Raw genomic sequence first — 6,059 nt, forward strand, 5'->3', positions numbered from 1 at the left:
CGGCGAGGCGAGCCCTCGCCGAGGCGAGCCCCGCCTGTGCGAGGTCGAGGTCGCCTAGGCGGGGCGAGCCCCGGCGAGGCGAGACTCGCCCGTGCGACCTCGACCTCGCCGGGCGGGGCGAGGCCCCCGGCGAGGGCTCGCCTCGCAGATCCGGCGAGGCCGGCCCTCGCCGAGGCCACGGCTGCCTCGCCTTCCTCCGGGCGAGGGGGCAGCCGTGGCCTCGGCGAGGGCCGGCCTCACCGGATCCGGGCGAGGCGAGCCTCGCCGGGGCTCGCCCGCCCAGCGACCTCGACCCTCGCCAGGCGGGGCGAGCCCCGGCGAGGCCGGGCCTCGCCCGGAGGAAGGCGATGCCCGGCGAGGCCGGCCATGGTCGGACGCCGACCATCGGAAATAAGAAGAAAGAAAAGAAAAAAAAAAGAAAAGAAAGAAGAAAATCAGAAAAAAAAATATTTAAAAAATTGAATTATACACATGGAAATGCCACGTGTCATTAAAATTTAAATATAAAAGCCACGTATTAAATTTGATCGGAATTTCTCGCCGTTGGCACTTAAGTGATCGTTTTTTCTCCGATTTGGCACTTAAGTGATCGCCAGCGTAAACTTTTGGCACTTAAGTGATCCAAATGAAAGTTTTGGCACCAAAGTGGCCTCCGTACACAAGTTTTGGCACCAATGCTGTTCTTCCCCCCCGATACATGTAAAATTCCCAAGGGAAGCCAAGCTTGTGTATCTGCAAGAGTTTCTCATTTTCAGTTTAAAATTACAATAACCCTTTAAAAAAATTAAAGGGAAAGGAGAATACTGAGGAAGCATGAGCAACCACCTTCAGTACAACAAACCCGCCTCTACTCCCAATCTTTGTGCCCTGAAGTGGTTGGTAGCTACCTTTAGCTCACCGAAAGCAAACTTTTAAAGGCGTCCTTGCCGGAACTCCAGATCAAAACCAGGAAACTAGAGAGATTCATTTGGCCTACAACATGAACAACCAAATTCGAAAGCCTGAATTGTCAAGCGCAGCGAAGCCCTAACAGCAACCTAGGGATGTTATGGGTTTCTTGAAACTACAACCAGGAAACACGTGACAGGCAAACCGTCGATGATTGAGAAGTGGGCGGCTAGTCGAAATCAAAATTGGGAGGATTGTCAGTGAGATCGATGGTGGCGAATTGGAAGACTATGGTTTGGCTTCTGTACTCCTAGAAGGAAAATTGAAGCTCATATCACTCAAATCCGTCACATAGATAATTAGAACAAGGAAGCTAAATCCACACCCAAAATGGCCGAAAACACACACCATACCATACAATTTAAATTACCCTTTCCAATAATGAATGCTAGGAAGACCCCATTTCCAAAGCACACCTCTTTTTGTTTTGGTATTCTCTCTCGTTTAGCTTGCTTCTCTCCTAGGATCCCCTCTATTGTACACAGGGCACCGTCTTACTGAGTATGGGAAACGTGGCTATAATACCATTTGTTTAGTGGAAAAGCGTGTCGGTGGCAATACGAGAAAATTGTAATTGATAATTTGCAGAATAGTTATATTAAAATAAGGTAGGAGTGTAACACTCAAACAAATAGACATTTCTCGTAATCATCAGACACTATACGGGAACGGCAAAAATCATACCTCGTTATTAGAATTTATTTTCTCGTGCCACGCCCAAAACATTCGGAATAAACTGCATCGTTCAAGGACATAATCCACCTCCTTTATTTCCCTCTCTCACTATTTGTTATAAAATTCATCTTTTTTAATTAGAAAAGGTAGAGGGAGCAGAAAGAAGTTGAGAGTGCAGGTATCATCAAATTATTGTAGTGCTGATTTATGCACCGCCATTCATTTACACACGATTTGATTGAATCGATTACGTCAAATAAGACACAAAAATTTCGAGGAGTGACCTTTTCTAGGTTTGTAAAGCACTAAGGAAAATGACATAAACAATCATTGAACTATGGTCCAAAGTGTAATATAGTCCCTAGACTTTTAATCTATTCAATATAGTCTTCGAACTTTAATCCAATGTGCAATGTGGTCCCTAAACTTTAAATTTGTTCAATATCATCTCTGAACATTTGGTAAATATTCAATTTAGTCCATGAACTATATAAAAATATTCAATGTAGTCATTCCATTAATTTAAGTTCAGGGATTATATTAAATATTTTCATATAATTCAGGAATTATATTGAACATGTTTCAAAAGTTCAAATACCACATTAAACAAATTAAAAGTTCATGGACCACATTAAATATTTGGCTAAAATTCAAAAACTATATTGAAAAAATTAAAAGTTTAGAAATCAAATTACATATTAAATTAAAATTTATAGTTTGTTTGTGTCATTATCTCAAAGTACTAAGATCATAATTTCTAAGACGGGACGTAAGCGCCATTCGGACACAACATGAAAATTAGCAAGGCGTGAATTTCATCCGAGAAAAGGAAACCGCCACGCGCTTCGCACGTGCGTCCAAAACGCCCAACGAGGAACTCGTTTCCTGCTCAGCTCCGCCATTTCCAGTGAATTCACAGCTTTTCGGAGCCGCGACGCTCCTCCGCCGTGACGCGACGCAGCTTCGACCCACGACGATGCGATCGGCAGCCTCGGCCTCGTCGACCCTCTCGGCCTCGTGACCCGGAGCTGCATTCGCAGGAGGGGAGGGAAGGGAAGGGAGGGAGGGAGGAAGGACAGAGCGCGCGAGGTGGTGGGGAGAAAAAATGGCAGGGAGCGCGTTGGGATCGGCGTTCGATCTCAGATCGGGGCAGATGATATTGGCGGCCCTGCTGTTGATGGTCGGGTCGTTCTACGCGGGCACCCTCTACGGCAACAAAGCCCCCCTCTACGTCCCTCGGCCGCTCTCCGACTCCAGCTCCAACCCCAATTCCATTTCTTCTTCCTCCTCCTCCTCCTCCTCCTCTGCCCATTATTCTTCTGGTGATTCGCTCTTCTTGTGTCGCAACCTCGCGTTTAGTGTTGCGAATTGTCTGGCAAAATGCGGCGGATCGAAGTTTAGGGGCCATCTTGTTGTGGGTTCGGGTCTGCGTTCTGTGTTTGTTGCCACTCGTGGTTCTTTTGGGCTTTGTCTTTTCACAGGACTTGCTATGCACGTTATCGTAGTCGTCATTACCTGGGTCATTTGGCTGTGGTTGCCTATATAAAAGAGAGGAAAAAGGGACTGTTTTTTTTTGTGGTTGGGGATTGAATGTGTTGGCTTGGCCGTTTGTCTTCTTCTTTGGTTCTTGTGCCATCAGCTAGACTTGCTGAGAGGGTACACATTGATGAGCGAGAGTGAGGGATTACATTTTGATACTGGATTACAGTGACAGCAGCTTCATACTTCAGTCATGCTCTGAACCCATGTCGGATCTCTTTGAAAAGATGAAATGCCGGTGTGTTTGTGACTTGAAAAATGAGATTTTGGCTGCATACTTCGTGTTGAATGTGCCTACGAAGATGTTCTATACTGCTTTAAGATGCCACTTCGTCAGAGCTTGATAAGGCTAGATCATGTGTTCCTAACCTGGAATGTCGTCATCTTTCATCGACAGAAGTTTGGATTCTCACTGTCTTAATCTTGCGAAATTGATACAATTTTCCCTTTTGACATTTGCAGGGCTGTCTGCATTTCCAAACAAAGTTGAACTCACTTACAGAAAAGCACCTCTTGTGATCCCCGAAAGTGGGATGGATGTGTGCCCATTGACATTTAATGAATATATCCCTTGCCATGATGTAAACTATGTGAAAGAATTGCTGCCTACATTAAATCTATCACGAAGGGAAGAGCTTGAGAGGCATTGCCCTCCACCTGAAAAGCTTCTGTTTTGCTTGGTTCCTCCACCAGAAGGTTATAAGATACCGATAAGATGGCCACTCAGTAGGGATTACCTCTGGCGGACAAATGTGAATCATACACATCTTGCTGAAGTAAAAGGAGGACAAAATTGGGTCCATGAGTTTAATAAGTAGTGGTGGTTCCCTGGTGGTGGTACTCACTTCAAGCACGGGGCTGCTGAGTACATTGAAAGGTCGGTTACTTACCATATTTTCTTGCACATTTGCTTCTTCTTACATGAAGTTGCAGTTCACTATGGCACTAAATACAGGATTGGAATCTATCTTACAAAAAAATCTTTCTTTTGCTTTTTTGGATGCATCATTTTTTATCATTGTGCTATGATAATTATCTGTTTCATGATGCATAGATAGTAGGATACTATGACAAGATAGACGTCAAATTACAGGAGTATATTTTCTTATGGCCGTGTTGCAAGAATCTTGGAATTGAATCACTGAACTATAATCGCATGTCCTAGGATTTCTCTCAGGCTATCCTGAAGGCCAGTAGTATTAGAATGATAAGTATTACCATATATGGTTTAGGTTATTTGCTTACTGTGTGAAGGTGCCCTACTGCTAAAGCCAGAAATCTCTGTTCTCCACATGGATAATAAAGCCTTCCTAAATTTTTTTGAGTGTTCTGTTTCAGCACTTTCCCGCATCATTTTGTGGGTAGACAAACGCATCATTTGATTGTATGCATGAGATATGCTAAATCTATAACTTGCTGTTGTAGAGATCTTTTGTTTCCCTCAATCCACTATCTTCTCTATTCAGATTACTCTGATATTAGTACCTCCACATGGATGGAACGAGTTGCTGAGAGATCAATCTTTTTATCTTTTCTTTATATGCAGGTTGGGAATTATGACAACTAATGAGGCAGGTGACTTACATTCAGCAGGCGTGGTTCAAGTTCTAGACGTTGGTTGTGGAGTGGCCAGCTTCTCAGCATATCTTCTTCCTTTGGGCATACAAACAATGTCTTTTGCTCCAAAAGATGGACATGAAAATCAAATTCAGTTTGCTTTAGAGCGTGGGATTGGTGCAATGATTGCTGTGATAGCTACGAAACAACTGCCATATCCTTCCAGTTCATTTGAGATGGTTCATTGTTCAAGGTGCCGTGTTGATTGGCATGAGAATGATATTCTATCATCCTAAGCATGTTTCGTAAATGATAGCTACATAAGGGAACATCTCTGCCATTTTAGTCATTGTCACATGTGTGTATTTCTTTATCGAACTAATAACCATGCCTTACCCCCACTGTTTATATTTACCAACTGCTGATCTAGTTTGAACTTTGAAGAGCATACTTAACAGTGAATAAAAAGGAAGCGGTATTTGGCAGTAGAGTTCTATTCTAATTTGGACAATAGGTTTAGAATGATTCGTCAGAAATTCAACTGGCAAAGTGAAGACGAGTTAAAATAAGCGGGTGGCAGATTCCTTAGGACAGCTTTCTGAATCTGGTCCAAAATTTTGGAAGGAAGATAAAATGACTGACGGGAACCTAAAATGATGAACTTTAGCTGTATCAAATTAGATGAACTATTTTAATGTCTATCTCCTATGGTCAACGACTTGTATATTAGCCGCAGACATGCTGACTGTTTTTCTGGTCAAAGCTCAAAACTTAATATGGCATTACCTCATCTCGTTGAATGCTAGGGTTTTAATTTTTTGTGCAGTTGTAGGACTGGAGATATAGGTATTTAGGTAAACATTCACCTTGAGCATGTGCTAGTTCTGCCAACATCTTGTCAGTCAAGTGATAAAAAAGCGGTTTGGTGGCTTGGCTTTGACTTTAGCGCATGTAGATTAGAGATTGATTAGTAATTCCGTTTTCATTTTTACGGAGCAAGTGAGCAAAAGAGAACTACGTTCTTCTGATGATTACCTTTCCAAGACAAAGAAATCATGCTGTCATTGCATCAAATCCTTGATGATAGATGAGCCTGTGACTACATAGGGTGGTAACTAAAGATTAACAAATAGTACTTTCAAGGCTGGACATTACTTCATGTGGGTGCTTTTACTAATGCTTTTTCCCCCTTCATCTCGTTCTTTTGCAGATGGTATTCTACTCAAAGAAGTAAATCGCCTTCTGCGTCCTAATAGATATTTCGTCTACTCTGCTCCTCCTGCTTATAAAAGGATAAAGAATTCCCAATGATCTGGGATAAGTTGGTCAATTTGACCGGA

The 6,059-nt window shown here is 42.9% G+C and overlaps 1 pseudogene; it reads left to right on the plus strand.

Annotated features, from left to right (window-relative positions):
• The first annotated feature begins 2,728 nt into the window (after positions 1-2,728).
• Positions 2,729-6,059, plus strand: LOC130134710 (probable methyltransferase PMT7; annotated as a pseudogene).

The sequence above is a fragment of the Syzygium oleosum genome, unplaced genomic scaffold (assembly GCF_021117445.2).
Source record: "Syzygium oleosum isolate NSW1041296 unplaced genomic scaffold, Sole_v2.1 Sole_v2.23, whole genome shotgun sequence".
Taxonomy (NCBI): Eukaryota; Viridiplantae; Streptophyta; class Magnoliopsida; order Myrtales; family Myrtaceae; genus Syzygium; species Syzygium oleosum.